The sequence below is a fragment of the Hylobates moloch genome, unplaced genomic scaffold (genome assembly GCF_009828535.3).
Source record: "Hylobates moloch isolate HMO894 unplaced genomic scaffold, HMol_V3 SCAFFOLD_17, whole genome shotgun sequence".
Classification (NCBI taxonomy): Eukaryota; Metazoa; Chordata; class Mammalia; order Primates; family Hylobatidae; genus Hylobates; species Hylobates moloch.
In genome coordinates this window covers 50,227,843-50,248,340 of record NW_026652292.1, presented here as the reverse complement: position 1 = coordinate 50,248,340, position 20,498 = coordinate 50,227,843, and the positions used below count along the sequence as shown (strand labels likewise).

General features: G+C 44.5%; 1 protein-coding gene across 8 annotated transcripts in view; it reads right to left on the bottom strand.

Moving 5' to 3' along the window:
- The window catches only part of APBB2 (amyloid beta precursor protein binding family B member 2), a 405,965-nt gene that overhangs the window by 58,953 nt on the left and 326,514 nt on the right, over window positions 1-20,498 (bottom strand). The gene's annotated exons all lie outside the window — the stretch shown is intronic.

Here is a 20,498-nt window from a genome sequence, read left to right as displayed (position 1 = left end):
CTTGCTCTGTCGCCCAGGCTGGAGTGCAGTGGTGCGATCTTGGCTCACTGCAACCTCCACCTCCTGGGTTCAAGTGATTCTCCTGCCTCAGACTCCTGAATAGCTGTGATTACAGGCACCTGCCTGTAAACAGAAGAATAAAGTAGAATGAATCAGTGTATCCAATTTTAAAGCTGCATATATAGCTATAATAATCAACAGTGTGTGGTAATGGCAAGTAATCCTAGCCCTAGGATTAAAATGGGCTGGGCACAGTGTCCCACACCTGTAATCCCAGCACTTTGGGAGGCTGAGGTAGGAGGATCACTTGAGGCCAGGAATTTGAGACTAGTCTGGGCAACATAGCAAGACTCCATCAATATGAATTTTTTTTTTTTTTTTTTAATTTGCTGGGCAAAGTGGCATGTGCCTGTAATCCCAGCTACTCCGGAGGCTGAGGTGGGAGGATCACATAAGCCCAGGAGATCCAGGCTGCAGTGAGCTATGATCTTGCCACTATACTCCAGCCTGGGTGAAGGGGTGAGACCCTGTCTCCAAAGAAAAAAAATAAAAGGGGCCTAAAAATAAGGCAAATGTCTAAAGGGACAGCTCTATAAACAAAGTGGGCCAGAATTTTAGATTCTGAAGGCAGACAAGGAATATACGTGAAATGAAAAAAATTCTAAGAAAAAAAGGCTTTGATATTTCTTGGTTTAGGTCTTTGTATTAATTTCTTTGCCAATTATATAATTGCTTACTTTTCTTAACAGGCTTATTACCTAGGAAGGCTTGTGGTATTTATTACCAAATACCTAGTATTTAGTAAATATTCTATATATTCCTGTAGAAATAGGAAAATATGAGGTCAAAGCAGGCCCCAGTCACCCCACTCTGCTTGTGGGTATCTCCTGAAATGAACAGAGTATGAATGAACATGCACTACATTTCACCACCTTCAAGTTTAAATGGAGGAGAGAAAAAACATTCAAGTGTCTAAAAACTTGGGTACCAAATCACGTTATACATCATTTTGGGGGAAGACATCATTCTTTGACAATAAACTGCTTACCCACGAAATGAAATAATCCTTCTAGGAAAGAATGATTCATTATTTAATAAACATTTGTCTGTTTTTAACTTCACTGAGAAAAATAAATGGGAGGAAGTGCTCCAGGAATCTCAACAAGCAGCATCCTCTGCCTCCAGCCCACTGTGCCCGCCGCTGCCAGTGCAGATGAGGGAGGGCGGAGCGAGGGGCAGCGTAGAGGGAGGGACAACATTCTCTTCTGAGTGCTCACCAGGGGCCAGGGACCCGTGTCAAGCCCTCTCCCATTTAATATCTTACAACCAAGCTGCAGAGGTTCCAAAGCTTCCATCTCTACACAAGAGGTCCCTGGGGCACAGTGTGTAACTGGCTCAGGGTCACCCAGCTAACAGAGGCAGATCAGGAAGTCAACCGGTGTGCCTGACTCCAAAGGCCCTTTCATTTAAGATGTCATATAATCTGTACTACCTAGAGAAGAGACAGCTGGGTGAGGAAGATGGAGGAGCAAAGCTGGGTAGCAGAAGGGGCTTCCAATGCCCTAACTGTAGAAGGCTGAAAAATATCCCAAAGAAATCAGGTCCTAATCCCTGGAACCTGCAAATGTTACCTTATATAGATATTATATACATAGATGTGTGTGTGTGTGTACACACACACACACACACACTTTTTTTGCTGTTTTTTGGAGACCAAGTCTCACTCTCACCCAGGCTGGAGTGCAGTGGCGCAATCCCGGCTCACTGCAACCTCTGCCTCCCAGGTTCAAGCAATCCTCCTGCCTCAGCCTCCCGAGTAGCTGGGATAACAGGTGCATGCCACCACGCCCAGCTAATTTTGTATATTTAGCAGAGATGAACTCCCCACCCTCTGGTGATCTACCCGCCTTGGCCTCCCAAAGTGCTGGGATTACAGGCATGAGCCACCACCGTGCCCAGCCATATATATGTATATCACGCCTGTAATCCTGGCACTTTGGGAGGCCGAGGTGGGCAGATAAACTGAGTTAAGGAGTTCAAGACCAGCCTGGCCAACATAGTGAAACCCCGTCTCTACTAAGAATACAAAAATTAACTGGGTATGATGGTTCTTGCCTGTAGTCCCAGCTACTCAGGTGTCTGAGGCGGGAGGATCGCCACTTGAACCCAGGAGGTGGAGGTTGCAGTGAGCCAAGACTGCAGCATTGCCCTCTAGCCTGGGCAACAGAGTGAGACTCCGTCTCAAAAAAAATAAAGGGGTGCGGGGTAGGGGGGTCTTCACAGATGTGATTAAGTTAAGGATTTTGACCTGAGGATATTATCCTGGATTACCTGAGTGGGACCTAAATCCAGTCATAAGTGTCCTTCTGAGAGAGAGGCAGGGGGATTACATATTCGGTAGAGGATAAAGTGATGTGGAAACAGCCAAAGAATGCTGGCAACCACCACAAGCTGGCAGAGGCACGGAACAGATTCTTCCCTAGAGCCTCCAGAGAAAGGCAGCTCTGCTCACACCTTGATTTCAGCCCAGGAAAACTGATGTGGAGGCCTGGCACAGTGGCTCAAGCCTAAAATCCCAGCACTTTGGATGGCCAGAGTGGGAGGATTGCTTGAACCTAGGGGTTCAAGAGCAGCCTGGGCAACATGGCAAAACCCCCGTCTCTACAAAAAATTTTTTAAAAATAAAACCATTAGCTAAGCATAGTGGCACACATCTCTAGTCCTAGCTACTGAGGAGGCTGAGGAGGGAGGATCCCTTGAGCCCAGCAGGTCAAGGCTGCAGTGAGCTATGATTGCGCCACTGTACTCCAGCATGGGTGACAAAGCAAAACCCTGTCTCTCACAGAGAAAAAACAACAAAAAACTGATATGGAACTTCTGGCCTCCAGATTGTGAAATAAATTTCTGTTATTTTAAGCCAGTAATTCTGTGGTGATTTGTAGCTACAGCAAACAAATACACTGACCTGCTAAGTACAAGCTGGCAACTGCTATGTACACCCCAGCTCTGCTGGGCCCCAAGTACCAACAGATAAACCCCCATTCTGCTCAGAGACTCTCAACTCCTTTTCTTTTTTTTTTTTTTCTGAGACAGAGTTTCGCTCTGTCGCCCAGACTGGAGTGTATTGGTGCCATCTTGGCACACTGCAGCCTCTGCCTCCCAGGTTCAAGGGATTCTCCTGCCTCAGCCTCCCAAGTAGCTGGGATTACAGGCACAGACCACCACACCAGGCTACTTTTTGTATTTTTAATAGAGACGGGGTTTTGCCACATTGGCCAGGCTGGTCTCGAACTCCTGGCCTCAAGTGATCCGCCCGCCTTGGCCTCCCAAAGTGCTGGGATTACAGGCATGAGCCACTGCACCCGGCCTCAACTCCTTTTCTGAAGTTTCCTCTTCCTTCCCTCATGTGGGCCTCTGCACAAGGTAATTGGAGTGTCCATATTAACAGCTAAAAGGAGTAGGAACACTGACCCATTAATTTAGAATTCATGGTTTCAGACACAGTTCAGCCACATTTTGTATAAAACTGAGCAAGTCATGTAAAAGTTCTAGGTCTCAGTTTCCTCATCTGTAAAAGGGACATAATGCTACACCCTATAGTCCTGAAAGGACTAATGGAGATAGAGACCCTCAGTAAACCATAAAGCATTGTGTCAAAACATGCACAGAGTTCTGATTATTCTCCCCTCATTCTCCCCTTCAGATAATCAAAAGTATTTTTAAGCATCTAATATAAGGATAACATCATGTTGAATCACACACAAGGAAGTGTAAGATATGGTGATGGCTGTCAAGGAATTCACAGTCTAACCAGGGAGATACACATCTGTGACATTAATGACAACCCGAGGTTGAAGAGATCTAGTACCATGAAGATATGCATGACTGCAGAGGTGAAAGCACAGGGAACGGTGTGCTGTGAAGATTCACTCCCGTTTGTAGGGGTAGTGTATATTTCCCCAACCCTTGAAGTGAGGCGCAGTTACGCATCTTGCTTTGGCCAATGAAATGTGAGCAAAAGCGCTAAGCATCATTTCCAGCAGAAATGTTCAGTCAGCGCATCTTTTCCTTCTGCCACCATTGTTGCCAATACTGTAGTCTAGATTGTGACTGTATCATCAGCTTTAGACAGAGAATGAGGACAATGACAAAAGAAGCCGTGTCTTCAGCCAACTTACCATGGACATTTAGCAGAAAGAGTTGTTATATGCCACGGAGATTTTTGGTTGTTATTAGTCTAACCTAGCCTGTGCTGAAGGACACGAATGGTGACAGAAAGGCTAACAGAACAGGTGGGACCTGCACTAAGTCCTAAGGATAGGGATGTCACACAACACTGGCATAGGGCTTGCCGGTCATGTTAGAAAGTGCTTCATGGAACTCATGGGCCCATGTCATTACCTGTCTGTTCCTCTTAGTACATCCCATGAGGGCAAGAACCATGGCGTTCTCATTCATGGCTACATCCTTGGTGCCAAGCATAGTGGCAGACACATGCTAGGGACTTAACACATGGGTGTCGAATAAATCCCCAGAAAGCTAGATGGGATCAACAGAGGAAGAAGGAGGGAGAAAAGGAATTCCACGGCTTGACATCTCAAGTTAGGAATGAGGAAGATGTGGCCTTGGACATGAAGAAAGCCAACTTTACAGATCACAGTAAGAGACACAGGAAGAAATCTGGTTAAATTATAATGATAAAGGTTAATTAAAAAAAAAAGATGGTGCCGGGTGCAGTGGTTCACGCTTGTAATCCCAGCACTTTGGGAGGCTGAGGCGGGTGGATCACCTCTGGTCAGGAGTTCGAGACCAGCCTGGCCAACATGGTGAATGCCCGTCTCTACTAAAAATACAAAAAATGAGCTGGGCTCGGTGTTGCATGCCTGTAATCCCACCTACTTGGGAGGCTGAGGCAGAAGAACTGCTTGAACACAGGAGGCGGAGGTTGCAGTGAGCTGAGATCGTGCCACTGTACTCCAGCCTGGGCGACAGAGTGAGACTCCATCTCAAAAAAAAAAAAAAAAAAAAAAAAAGATGGTACCGTATATGGATGATGACAGCCATTTTTATCCTCCTGCCCTGGTTAGCATACTTCTGTGGTATAATCTGCTCTATCAGTTCTGGGGCCTAAGAGAATGATTAACAATGTTATGATTAGAAGTGACCCAAGATTTGACAACTTAAGATCTATATCTCCTCTCTTTTTTAAGAAGCACTCTAATTTGTACAGTGTAGACATATTTAAACCTTATCTTTTATTTAAAAAAAATTTTTCCCTCTTAATTTTCAACCCTTGACTTAGTGAATTTAATTAATAGTATCAGGTTTTATCTTTCTTAATAAATAACTTCTACAGCTTCTCTTACGTCAATGAAGAAGACAAAGCAACTCTTAAGCTCAAAGCTGTACAGAGATGAATCAGAGCATTTCCTTTAGGCAAGAAGGAGCTGAGACAATTATGCTAGACCACTGAATTTGTGGGGAAATACATTAAGAAATTTCACACCATCCACTAGCTATAATGCTTTTAGGAATTGCTGCTAATCTTCGCAATGAGATCCCTGGTGGTGGAGGAAACTGGTTTGGCAAGCAAGTATCTTTAGGGCTGAGGTGGTTCTGCGCACTATTATTCTCTGATTAATGGGGAAGGCCACAGGTGTCATTTGGATAGGTCAATAAATATTAATTGGCTGTAGGGATAGATTTTTAACTTTGTGTTCTTTTAGTTGCTTAGGGATTTTACAGAGGGGAAAAAAACCCGCAAAATACTCCTGTTTGAGAATGCATAGCACTTCCCAATTATTGAATAATAGAGAAGTCGGAGAAAAAATCTGTATTTTAAACACCCATTGGTTAATGGGGCATTACAATTGAACTCTGTTTATTTATCAAAATTTATATCCCATTTCCTTCCCAAAAGAATTAAGTGGCTTACAATAAAAGGCACACACAGTCTATTCTGTTCTAAATTTAGAAAAGTAAAATTTAAAGCCAAATATAAGGAAGAGAAAGTAATTCTATAAATTAACGAGGCGAAATATTAGTTGGAACCACATTGAACCATTTCCGATCCACAAAAACAGCAATGTTACAAGATTCTATCTGATTTAATTACTGCAATTGCAGGTTTAATTTAACTTGAAACTTCCTAGCAAAAAGGGAAACATGATAAACTATACTATTTTCCCTGTTAACTAAATTCTTACATGCAAATCCTTTGAGAGACAGTATTTTCTAGATACTGAAATCTAAAAGAAATCTGCATTTCAGTTTTTTTATCCAAGGGCAATTTAACAACATAAAGGACGTCTTCAGGGATGATATTACCAAAGAAGTAGAGATTTCCTTCATGGGATCAAGACTTACAACTGTATTGATTGAATGCAATGGAGGTGCTGTTCGTAAGAACACAACACTTTTCAGAGAAGGCACAGGAGGCGGGGGCAGGGCGGGGGGCGGGGCTAAGTAAATGAAAGTCTGAAACTCTAGCTTTGTTATCCTGTGCCCTGATACAATGTTATCATTCAGAATCCCTAGAACAGTGTTTTCTGACCTGGTGGGTCCCAGAAGTGCTGGCCCTCCGCAGGTTCACCGACAATGAAGCCAATAATAAGTCTTCTCTTCACTCATCTAGTGTTGACTGCGGGACAGCTCAGAGCCTTCAACAGCTGAGGTGTGTTTTAGGGGCTTTCTCTGAGAGCAGGACATTGCATACAGTGTTTCTCGAAATTATGTGAGTGTGAAATCTCTTTTTCTTTAAACACCAGTTACTAAGCTGGTAGAGTGCTCAGCTCAAAAACTTCTTAGAAAATTTGACCAAGATCAGTATTATTCAAACTGCGACCAATCAGTGGTCACAAACAGCATTTCAAAAGTTAAAAGAGTAGCAAGGAAAAAAAAATAAAAAAGCAGGGCACACAGTGCAAGTCAGAACTGTTGTGTGACATTTTTGTTAGTTAAGTGTGTGAAGGCACAGTCCGGTGCAGCTGGGTAAGTGCCTGGCTCAGCTGTGCTGCCTGGGATGGGGGCAGGCAGGGGTGAGACCTGACATGTCACATCGTGGGGTTTGTCTCCATCCTGAGCAGCAGGGAACATGTCATGTCTTTTTACCCATCAGAAAAATCACTCGGGTTGCTGATTGTCAAGGACACAGAGACAGATGGGAGTTAAAGATCAGGGGTGGAGGAACAGGTATAAGAAGTAGTTAAGAAAAATCAACCAACACTTGGAAATAAGACAAAAGGAGGACAGTGTGTCTTTCAATGTCACAGCAGAGCAACACTTAATGGACCCTCCTAAGGATTACTTACTTCACTAGGGCAGTGCTGTCCAACAGAAATACAATGCAAGCCACATTAAGTAATTTACAATTTTCTAGTAGCCACATTAAACAATTGGAAAATGGAAGTGAAATTAATTTCAATATTTTATGTAAGCTAATATGTCCAAAATACTATCATTTCAATGTGTAATCAATATGAAATTGTTACAAGACATTTTACATCTTTTTAATACAATGTTTGTGAATTCTGGCATGTATTTTACACTTTACAGCACATTTCAATTTAGACCAGCTACATTTCAAGTGCTCAAGGCCATCACGGAAATGAACAGCCCAGCTCTAGGGAAATGTATTTTTATCTAACTTTGCTAGTGATTAGGGCTCAGACTCTGGGAGAGTAGTTGTTAATTTGTAGAACATTAATATGTTACAAGCAATTTTTGCAATGTTCTGCTAAGAAAAAAAAAAGATAACCCCAAAGGTGAGGATTTCATTGCCAGTAGAACATTAACCAGTTTTGTATCCACCTTAGTCATCTATTCTAGTATTTTCTCTTTTCCTCTAGCTGCTGTTATGATTTGTGTTATGCCTTTGGTTTCAACTGTTTTATTAGGCTGTGTCTAGGCAGCAGTACATGTGTGTTTGTGTATATGTGTGATTCTTCCTGGCTTGAGGTTTTTTGAAACCTTTTCAAATTCTTGAAAGCACAAGTGCTTCCTGGTGGCTTGGTTATCAGGTTTAGAAGATTCTCAGCCTTTCTTAGGTTCCTTTGAACTTGTGTTGGTAGCCAGCTCATGAGTTAAATACATCTTTGGCATGCACTCACTGCATATTTTAAAACTCATTTTAAGCAACCTTATTGAGTATAATTGATACACAATAAACTGCATATATTTAAAATGTCCAATTTGATAAGTTTTGACATAGATATATATGTACCTGTGAAACTATTACCATCATCAACATAATGAGTATATCTGTAACTCTCAAAGATTCTTCCTGCCTCGTTATAATCCCTGCCTTCTGTCCTTTCCCAGGTAATCACTGAACTGCCTTCTGTCACTACAAATTAGTTTACCTTGCATTTATAGAATTTTACATAAATGGAATCACACACTACCTTTTTTTCTGGTCTGGCTTCTTTCACTCAGCACAATTATTGTGAGATTCAGCATGTTGCTGTGTACACCGTTGTTGCTTGGTGTCTGCAGGGAATTGGTTCCAGGACCCCCAAGGATGCTCAAGCCTCTTACGTAAAATGGCACAGTATTTGCATATAACCTATACACATCTTCCTGTATACTTTAATCTCTAGATTACTTATAACATCGAATACAATGCAGAACTATGTAAATAATTGTTATACTATATTGTTTTTAAAAACGTATTATTTTACATTGTTGTATTTTTTTCCAAATATTTCCCATCTGCAGTTGGTTGAATGTGTCGATGTAAAAAATCTGCAGATACAGAGGGCCGACTGCATCAACAGCTGGTTCCTTTTCACTGCTGAGTGGATATCTGTTGTACAATATACCATGGTCTGTTTATCTATTTACCTGCTGATGGATATTTGAATCATTACCCACTGTCGATATGACAGCCTGTTTTTAACCCTGACCTAGGTATTAAGGAGGTAGACTCCTTAGGGCTGACCACCACTATGGGTGGGGAGGACCCACAGGAGCAGGGTCGGGGGCTCCCACACTGCTGACCTGTGTGGCTGACTAGATGGCAGAGCCATTAACCACAGTGGCTCAGCGTAAGTCCAGTGGATGAACACATGCCGAAATGAGTGAATGTATGAATGGAGAACACAGGAGAATGAATAGAAAGAACAGCTTTGAAAATGGGGTCAGGAGTCCGTCTTGGCCAACACGGAGTATAACAGATTTGCCTTGGCATCCCAGCAGGCAGCTGTTACCCATATGAGAGCAAAGGTGGCCTAGCCTAGGTTAGCCAAGGTTGGGCCATACCCACTATTTATAACCTTGAGGCATGTGGTTAGGAAAGAGACTTTTCTCAAAAGACAACTCAATTCTTTGGAGCTCAGATGCTGCTTATGGACCTAGGGATGACGTGTGCCCTCTCATCCTTGTTCCCATCCTCATTCCAGGTCTGTATAAAGGCAGGTCATGTAGGGGTGGGATGCTGAGGGCCAGGGTCAGAGGGGATCAGATACTTTCAATCTGAACTAAATCTCTATTTCACAGATTTGGTAATCAAAGAAGGGTCAACTCTTTGAAAAATGGCATTAATGCCTTAATCAGTGCTATATATAAAATTCCTGCAAACTCATCCTGCTGTGCCCTGTTTAGTTCACCTGCTGGGACAGATCTGGTTTTAGGACCACACAGGAACATTTGATTCTGCTGAGCTGAAGATTGAGACCTGCAGTTTTCTAGTGTTGTTTCCAACAAATTCACACTCAGGAGCTCTCCTTTAGGGAGGAGGCAAGAAGGATTTAGGGATCAGAGAGGTAGGAGCCACATGTCATGAACTATTGTCCAGTGGCAAAGTGACTCTTAACTCTATCATGACCTGCCACACCCCGGGCAGGGTAGCTCAGGGTACAGGGCATGGGGCTCGTGAGCCCTGCCTGAAGATGGCTCTCCGGTGGGCAGGGTGCTTGGTGCAGAGAAAAAGTAGCCCTTGAAAATACAGCTGGAGCATTTTCCTAAAGGGGCAGACTCGGCAAGACAGGGTGGGTGGCTGAGCATTAGAGAAGCAATCAGGCCGGACTCGGTGGCTCACGCCTGTAATCCCAGCACTTTGGGAGGCTGAGGAAGGCGGATCACTTGAGGCTAGGAGTTGGAGACCAGCTTGGCCAACATGGCAAAACCCCATCTCTACTAAAAATACAAAAATTAGCTGGGTATGGGGGCACACGTCTGTAATTCCAGCTACTCAGGAGGCTGAGGCATGAGAATCACTTGAATCCGGGAGGCGGAGGTGAGCCGAGATCTTGCCACTGCACTCCACCCTGGATGACAGAGTGAGACTCCATTCCAAAAAAAACAAAACAAAACAAAACAAAAAATAAATAAAAGAGAAGCAATCAGAAGCTTATCTAATGCACTGCCCGCAGAGAGAAAGGCGCCTGTGTCTGCTTGCCTTTGTCCTCCCCATCACGTTACCTGCCTGTCTGCCATGTCAACATCCGTCTTCATCCACTGTGTCCCTGCCATCCCCCCCCGTCCGGATCTCCCTCAGAGACTGTAACTGTGCCCCCACCTCATCCTCTCCCACCTCAGGACTTTCTTTCTTTTTTTTTTTTTTTTTTATTAAATGTTTCTTCCTCTTTGGAGTATTTCTGGTATAAAATTTCTGACTGAATGAGAACATTTTCTGGGTTTTATTTTTCTGAGTCTCCCCTCCCCCATCACACTCTTCTAGATGAGTGAATGGTGTCAGAGCCCGTCTGTCACCCACTCTGTGTTCCTTTATTTATAGCCTCAATGATTCTTCCAGGGTTTGGAGAGGTTTATTCTTTCCATTTTAAGTCGACTCTCTGGCTCCCTTCTTTTCCTTTGGCCCCACGTCTGATTTGGCATTTCTGTCCTCTGGCTGCCGTGACCGCGCCTGCATGATTCTGTTCCCAAGACCTTTTTACTCTTGGAAATTGGGTTCTTGCTTGAGGACTCTGGGTTCAATTTCCTAATTCTTGTCTTTGATTTCCTTTCCTGTCTTCCCTTTTCAAACAAGCACATCCCTAGGCCACTCTTTGGGGAATAGCCTAGAAGAACAGAATTCCCAGTTGAAGTTATAACAAAGAAACATGAGACCCAGTGCCTGAGCCGAAAGTGTGGGTGCTGCTCCGAGGGACTGCAGGGAACATAACTCTACTGTCTTCTTATCTTAAGAGAGAGGCCAGTGAGCAGGAGAAGACTACAATGTGGGTCCCGGAGGGAAACTGGTGCAGCCTCATGTGGACTCAGAGCAGTAGGAATCCTTGGCTCCCAAGTGACCAAGACTTTTTCAGTCCACCCAAAGGCTCAAGGCTAGCTGAAAATTCATGACACGATAATTCTCCCACATTCTTATTTTTCTCTATTAAAATATAACTCCTCCGAACACAAGCCATTCCAAAGCTTGAGTTCACAGCTCTGATACTTAAACGCCAATTCTGACTTCATAAGAGGGTTAGAAAAATACAAAGCCATTTTGGGGGGCTCTAAACAACAATTTTAGCCTTTGAAGGGCAGCATCAAATAGCTCTAGGGAACTCTATGAAGAGTCACCAACTCGTTAGTTGAGACTCACTATGAACTAGAGATAATTTCTAGACATTAAAAGACAGAATAATACTAAGCTCTCATGTTAAATTTCTCCTTATTTTTAATAATATGTTACGGTTGACCCAGGACAATATTTTTTTTTTTTTTTTTGAGATGGAGTCTCACTCTGTAGCCCAGGCTGGAGTGCAATGGCACGATCCTGGCTCACTGCAACCGCTGCCTCCTGGGTTCAAGTGATTCTCCTGCCTCAGCCTCCCGAGTAGGTGGGATTACAGGCATGTGCTAACACACCCGGCTGATTTTTGTATTTTTAGTAGAGACAGGGTTTTGCCATGTTGGCCAGGCTGGTCTCGAACTCCTAACCTCAGGTGATCTGCCCGCCTCAGCCTCCCAAAGTGCTGGGATTACAGGCATGAGCCACTGCACCCAGCAGACCCAGGACAATATTTCAAGGAAATATTACTATGTTAATAAAAAGAGTGTCACTGGGAGCGATGGCACTTATGACCCTTGCATGAAAGGACCTCCATATTTCAGCTACGTCAGTGATGATCTCCACTGCGGATGGAGAGAGTGGCACACAGAGCGCCCCTAACATCAGTGCAAAGGAAGAGGCACGATTACATTGCAAATGGTGAGATTCCTACTCCACTGTTCCTTCTCTTGACCTACTCTAGCTCTCAAAAACTCGACATAATTATACACAATGAGACTCCTTGAGTTCCACCTGATGTTCTCAAATTCTTCTTTCCCGGTGACGAACTGTGCTGCACTAAATTCATAGTCACCGGACTCCCCAGGAAACCAAAAATCTCAGGATGATGACATTTGAGTAAAAAGGTTCCAGGAGACAACTGGTGTATGAAAAGTGGTGACTGCACCTTCCTTTGCAACAAGAGGCTCTTAGCAATTCTTCAAGCACCAAACCATGCATTGAACATCTGCATAAGTCCTGGGTTATCATGGTTACGACTTCCTCTGTTCTGAAAGACACTCATCCGTGTTTACATGGGTTGTTAGGCTATTTCTTTACTCAAATGACTCTTCTTTTCCTGGGATGCTCCAAGTATTCAAAGAAGATCGTGGCACTTTGAGGACGGACACAGAGAATCAAACATGATAGATCTCCCTCGCTCTGCATCCAGAAAGGCCCATCCTTTGTGTGGCTCAGGACTCAGGGGAAGTAGGAGATGGAAGCTGTTCAGAGATCATCATCAGACTTTCCTGCTCTCTCTTGACACAACAGCCTCAAGCCCCCATACTTCACTGGCTGCTACTGAAACATGCTCACAAGAAATCCTGAACTATGCTTTGAGCCAGAGTTACCAAAATGGATGAGGTATTTCTCAGGAGAAACTGTCGTCTTCATATATTCATGAACAGGGACAGTATCGCCATGAACGATCTGTCTGAAAATGCCCTCCCACTTTTCCTCTAAGGGACACTGTTCTTGGACAATCACTTACAATGTCTTTCCTTAAAGGTTATTCTGTGCTGAAAGTATTGCAAGCATCCCATCATGATTAATGGAAGGCAGGGAAGCCACTTTTAAAGAGATAAAATAGAACCACAGTGTAAGTCAGCAAAACAGTCAAGTAAATCGTGATGCCTCTGCTTATCATGGAGCTGCATTAAAGAGAAATTAACTCCAGAGGTCAGGACAATAGTATAGTGTAGGGAGAGAATTATTGCTCCTCCCTGAAGACTTTTCTCCCTGAGGCAAGACAGCACACACCACAGATTAAACTTTCATCAGCAGATCTTGGAATTCCATCAATCTTTCATCACTGTCTGGCTCAGAGAATCCCCTACTAGATGTCATCAGGAAACTCTACTTCTTCCGAACCGAGATCCCACCTAATCACTCCTAGGGAAAAAAAACAATGACCAAGAAGAAACAGAAATAACTTTCAGATTAGCTCAAAGACAAAAGAGACCCATTATTCCTCTTCTCTCTTTCTTTTTTCTTTTCTTTTCTTTCTTTCTTTTTTTTTTTTTGATACTGACTCTCGCTCTGTCACGGAGGCTGGAGTGCAGCGGTGCAATCTTGGCTCACTGCAACCTCTGCCTCCCAGGTTCAGGCGATTCTCCTGCCTCAGCCTCCCAAGTAGCTGAGATTCCAGGTGTGCGCTATCACACCTGGCTAATTTTTGTATTTTTAGTAGAGATGGGGTTTCACCATGTTGGCCAGGCTGGTCTCTAACTCCTGGCCTCAAGTGATCCGCCTGCCTCGGCCTCCCCAAGTGCTGGGATTACAGATGTGAGCCACTGCGCCCGGCCGAGACCCATTATTTCTAAATCACTGTCACCTAAAACACTGCCTTTTATCACGGACAATTTCTACTAATTTAGAAAGGAAGTCTCCTTGGCACAACGGCTGCGGTGTCACCTGCAGTGTGGTGTAAATACAAAGAAGAGCCACACTGGCTTGCTCAGAAAAGCTTTCCTGACTGCCCTCCATATGGCGGACAGACTTTCTGCACTGTGTGAGTGGCTGTCTCCTTTAGTCAGTGCTAATTCAATCTTAAAGGTCAACCAGGGAGGGACAGGCAGGACCAGGCAGGAGACAGAAACCACACCAGTCATTTGAACAGAGAATAGCACGTAGAATTTTAACTAGTAACTACAATGGCAAAAGGGGATCCTGAGAAAGCTCCCATGGAGGCTGCAACTGCAAGAGGGGGGCTCTGACCTGCAGGGTTGAGGGAACAGAGGAGAGAGGTTGCAATAATTAAAACATAGAAGCTTCACGGAGGAGCCTCCTGGAGCAAAACCTCTGACTGCAGAGGAAGAGGCATTGTTGGCTGCTGGTGGTGCCCCTAGGCTTGAAGGAGGGACCCCAGGGCCAGGACCCAGACTTAAAAAGAGGGCTTGCCTGCTAGCTTTGCTGGAATCTCTGTAGAAGCCATGTGATGAAGCCAGTTCTGCATTTCTGTGAAGTTGGAAAAACTGCAAACTGGATTCAGAACTGATGCAACTGGGATAAAGATGTGTTTCTAGGATGGTGCTCAGACAAACAGGAAGCAAAGGAGGGAGCAAGTTCCTCCTTCCTCCTCCACCTGGCAGTTCTCCTTCGAGTGCTGCACAGTCATCAGAGTCTAACAGGTAGCAGATGAGAGAAGCAGGAGTGTAGTTTGCAGAGTCCCAGCCCCAGCATCACAAAGCTGAGAGGGGAAGTGTGGGTTTAGAGCTGAGGGGACAGCTGCTTAATGACACTAGTACAGGAAGCAACAGGCCGTGGGGGTGAGAAACTTGAGGTGACTGGTTTTCACACTGCATCGGAATGTTAGCTGTTAAACTTCTTTGGTGGTTGAGTTTTAACTTGGCAAATGTCTGTGCAACTAGAGACTCTAGTTCCCAGAGTCCTTTGCAGCTGAGTGTGGCCAGTGGGGTGTGAATGGAATGTGAGTGTACCTGAGGTACGCAAGTTCCAGGTGTCTTCAACTTGGAGACAAGTCACTTGGTCTGGTCAGGCCAGGACGGCAACTGAGGGATGGCAGAGCAACAATCTGGAAGGAGCCTGAACCCCTGAGTGGCACAGAGCTGTTCTGCCAGGCGGCGGTGCCCACTGCAGCTGCAGCATGAGAACTAACCTCTGGCACTGAAGCCAGTGGACTGCAGAGTACTTGTGGCAGCGGCCTGGCCTATACCCTTTTATAATACACAGAAGGCCGAGGCGAGAGGATCACTTGAGCCCAAGGAGTTCAAGGCTGCAGTGAGCTATGATCACATCACTGCACTCTAGCCTGGGTAACAGAGCAAGATGGTGGCTCACACCAGTAATCCCAGCACTTTGGGAGGCTGAGGAGGGCGGATCACCTGAGGTCAGCAGTTTGAGACCAGCCTGACCAACATGGCGAAACCCCGCCTCTACTAAAAATACAAAAATTAGCTGGGCATGGTGGTGCGTGCCTGTAATTCTAGCTACTTTGGAGGCTGAGGCAGGAGAATTGCTTGAACCCGGGAGGTGGAGGTTGCTGTGAGCTGAGATCATGCTATCGTACTCCTGCCTGGGCAACAAGAGTGAAACTCAATCTGAAAAAAAAAGAAAAACTTACTCAAGCTTAGCTCTAAGGAATAGTAGCAAGGCTGCGCGGTGCTTTCAGGTACCCCCAAATGCTGCTAGTAGAAGACACAGCTAGGAAAGGAAATAGAGACTGCCAAAAAAAAAAAAAAATGGGCCCTTTCCACAACGACTTTCTATATACAGCAGCTACAAAGATTGCCTCATTCCATTCTGAGTATGTTATTACTCAAATGTTCCTTCTGTGAAGAGCTGGGCCGTGCTGAGTTCCCATACCTGGGTCCCCTGTTCTTTTTCTTAATGCTTTGAAAATGTGGAAACTATTCTCAGCTCATGGACCCACAAAAACGGGCCTCAGGAACATGGTGTGTCCACCTTTGCTTTCCATTCACTCATGTGGTCTTATCTCTTCAATGAAGAAGCCAGACTGTAAGGACAGGGACCATGCCATAGCCTTCTGTGTCCTGCTGCTGTCTAACATAGTATTTAGGACATGTCTGACCCAGCCTCTCCTCCCCTGCCAACCCCGGGACATTTAGACCATTCACCATCTCCTGTTAAGATTAATAGAGTAGCTTCCCCTTTGGGCTGGCAAAAATACCTGGGATGTGTTTTTTGCTCTGCCACAAACTACATGGGTCATCTAAGGTAATCACACTCTTCTGTCTTCAGTTTCCTAACCTCTAAAATAAAGAGACTGAAAGACACTGATGCTAAAGCCCCTTGTAAATCTAAAAATCTATGAGTCAAAGTTTTGCATATTCTAAATAATTAATCCCAATATTCCTCAGGATCCCTGAACTCCTCCCCAAAATTAAGCAGTGTTTTCAAAAGAAGTCAAAACAAAGCAGCAGAACAGCACCGGCATGAAAACAAGAACGTAAAGTAGATGTGATGAAGGCCTTTTTAAAAACAATCTAACCAGGCACAGGGGCTCACACCTGCTATCCCAGCACTTTGGGAGGCCAAAGTGGGAGGACTGCTTGAAGCCTGGAGTTCAAGACCAGCCTGGGCAACAAAGTGAGACCCCATATCTACAAAAATAAAAATAAAAAAACCACCTGTAGTCCCAGCTACTCAGGATGCTGTGGCAGGAGGATCGCTTGAGCCCAGGAATTTGGAGGCTGCAGTGAGCGATGATCATGCCACTGTACTCCAGCCTGGGCAACAGAGCAAGACCCTGTCTCTAAAAATAAAAAGAAATAAAACAACTTGGGCCAGGGTCTTGGTGGATAAATACAGCTGGGAATATCTTAGAAGAGAATATGAAAAAAAATTCGGTACAGTGGAGACTAAATTCTTTAGACAAAAGTTCCTGAGATCATAATCAGATAAAACAATCAAGTCAAAGATAACCTTATTTGGAAACTTATGAATAATCTATGACACAGAAAGATTTTATTAAAAGTTGTTCATCAAAACCAGAAAAGAAAGGTATTAAACACCTTGTAGGAAGAGAAGTTTGGCCACACAATCTGTAAGCATAAGCAACATCACAGGGTAAACACGGAACCTGAATAAGAGAGCACTGTTTAGAAAGCACTTGCCACATCATGACTGTTGACGGTTCTGTGAGAAAACATTTTAAATGTCCATTTTCAAGGCATGATAAACCTAAGTCCCGGCAGCCAGCCTGCAAATGTAACAAACCACATGGCTCGTGCACCCAGAAAGTCACAATAAGCTAACAGAATGTATAGGAGGCATCAGCCCATTAAAGGGAAGAAAGTTTTCTTACTGGGAAATGAAAATTAAGCGGGGAAGGGAATGAGGTATAACCTTATAAGGGGGATAATGAAACTTACGCAACATCCAGGAAGGTTGTAGCCCCATAGTACTCGGCCAGTGAGGACCTGGGGGAGGGACTGGCGCGCTAGGAGATAAATTACCTGTTGTGACTGTCCCAGGTATGCCTGCCCACCAGATACCCGATCTTGCAAGACTGTTATTAAAAAGTCTCACTTTCACGTTCTTCGTGCCTCTAAGTCCATTCTCTGGGTTTGGATGGGTGAGTGTGTTTCTCATAGTTGCCATTCATTTATGAAGAAATTTTATCTTCATTAGGGCAGGCCCAATGGGGTCTCCACTTAATAATATTCATTAAAAGTAATTCCAATTTTTCTTAATAATCAAAAATAGCAGTTTGGTGTAGCCACGAATTTAAATGAATGAGTTTACTAACGACAGCAGTATTTCCTGAAGTGTGTTCCATGTGACTGTGTTTCCACCTAGGAAAGGGTTCCAGCCAAGCCTGGGAAATGCCTTCTTGCAGAGTCCTAGTGCATCTCCGTGTAGGAAAACCTCTGAGAGGGCCCAGTGTACTTGGTTTAACTCAGTTTCCCAAGTGTCTACATAATCTTTCTTTTTTTCTCAAGGGAAAACCATGAACACCTTACCTGATTAATCCTCATGGTACACTGATAGGGAAGCCTCTTGGAAACATCCCATTTGTGGGGTCTGAAACCCTCCGACAATATCCATTTTCCTTTCTTGTGGGAAATGGCTGCGATTAGCAGACTCTAGGGCTTATTGGCGAAGTACACAAGGATCTCTGTGCCCCTACCCAGAAGCTAAGCCTGCATCAACCACAAGGCAAGAGGGGAGTCCCTGTTCCAAGTTCCCTGTGTTCAGAAACTATGTTTAGGCCAGGCGCAGTGGCCCACGCCTGTAATCCCGGCACTTTGGGAGGCCGAAGCATGTAGATCACGTGAGGTCAGGAGTTCAAGACCAGCCTGGCCAACATGGTGAAACCCTGTCTCTACTGAAAATACAAAAAAATTGCCAGGCGTGGTGGCGGGCGCCTGTAGTCCCAGCTACTTGGGAGGCTGAGGCAGGAGAACCGCTTGAAACCAGGGGGCAAAGTTGCACCATTGCACTCCAGCCTGGGGAACAACAGTGAAACTCCGTCTCAAAAAGAAAAAAAAAAAAAAAGAAATTATGTTTGCCTGGCTTTGGTACTTCTGTAAAAGAATAAGGAGGAAGGTGCTCGCCAGGGTCTGAGTGAATAAGAACGCTGAGGCCGGAAGTTAGCACAGGTCCCTGAAACTGGGTAGGGACATCCCTCCAAACTCACCTTTGGGACAGTAGCCTGGCAGGCCCACAGAGACAAGATGAAAGGGAGCATTCGGTCATTGGCCTCAGTCGCCAAGGGCAGAAATGCCAGCTCTAAGGCCCAGTGCACACACCTGCTTACATCCTCCTTTGCACAGAGGGCAGGAGCATAGCAGGGCAACCTGGGTGCTCCTGGGGCTGAACTGGATTGGAAAGACAAAGCTCATGAAACCCCTTGCCCCAGCCTCCGTCTCTAGGGGCCGTGACATTTACCTCACTGATCAAAGGGAACCAAAGTCAACTATGGCCAAGAAAGAGGAAGCAGCCCTCACTTTGCCAGGCAATAAAGCAAATGGGCCCCAAGAAACACCATAATAAAGACAGACATGGCTCTCCACAAGACAAAGGCTTCAGCATAGTCGTGCGACAACCAAAACCCCACAGAAGACTGGTATCAGATGTGACTCAACTCCTCGTGCTGTTCATAGTAAGAGGTCTCTCCAACTCAACCCTGGGGCTCGGTGGGGGTGTCATAGCCAATCACCTCCTCATGCAAAGTAAACTCATTCCCGAAGGAATTTCTTCCAAGCAAATCAAAACCACTTGAAAACCTTAAGAAAATGTCACATTCAAAATACTTTGATAATTTCTGAAATTACGTGGCTCAGGGAAGCACTCTGGATTTGCAGAAAGATTTTGCGCCCTTCATGTCTGGTATAATACACACTTCTCTTATTCATTTTAACCACATCAAGAAATCCCCGAAGAGATTCCACTTTCTCAGCAAGGAAAGTTACAAAAGAGAATGCGAAATGGGCTCCTTTTTCGCAAGCAAAATGAAACACTTTTATGTTTTATTCATGCAAAGTGAAAACCCCTTTCCTTTGCAACACTACAAATTGAATTTGCTCTTGTAAATTGCTGTTAAGGAAAAAAAAGGAATCAAAAGCCAAGGAAAGTAAAAAAAAGCAGGAGTACAAAGACCCCTTCTTCTGGGGAATGGAAACTCAGGGGACCAATGGGGAGAAATAGAACCTTTCACTGGCAAACACACTTTTAAAATGTACCATTTCCATGCCAATCCAGCTGAAGGCAGCCACAACCCCATGATCTCGCTGAGGTCCTGCTAGCTATGTGGAACCCTCCCATGATCTTGCTGAGGTCCTGCTAGCTATGGAGAACCCTCCCATAATCTCGCTGAGGTCCTGCTAGCTATGTGGAACCCTGAGCGTATTTTGAAATTACACTCATCTGCTGACACTGAGTGAGAATAAGAAGTGATTTAAAAACATGAGTAATACAGCCCACGTTTCAAAAACATAACCAAGGCAATGTAACCTAATTCACACTGATTTCATCAGGGAGTGGGAGTGGGAGTGGGAAGCTCTTCCTGCTTTGTAGGACAACTGAACTCATTAGGGTCTGGAACAGCCTCTCATCCTCTAGATCACGTGATCAAGTGTACTTCAAGTCTCCCTGAGGTCTGACTCCTCTCCGACCTCCACTGTCTTTAAAAGGAAGCCATGTCATTAGCTGCATCTGCTAGCGTGTGTTTAAAAATCAAGGGCTAACATTCATTAAGCATCTGTCATGTCCCTATCCTGAACGGATTACTGTATACGCATGCACATGCCCATATACGTATGTGTTGTGGTCCTTATTATGATCCTCACTTCACAGATGAGAGAACTGAGGCTCAGAGAACTTGAATAATTTTGTCAACTGGAGTTTGAATCATTTGTTTCCTTCCAGACATGTAGCATGTGGCCTCACTTTAAAGAGTTAGGGTGAGCTGAAAACCTCATCAATACAATCCACTGACAATCTGACCTTAGGAAAACCTAAGCTCATCCACTCATACACACATGGAATGTAACAAGCTCCACACTTTGGCTCCTGCCTC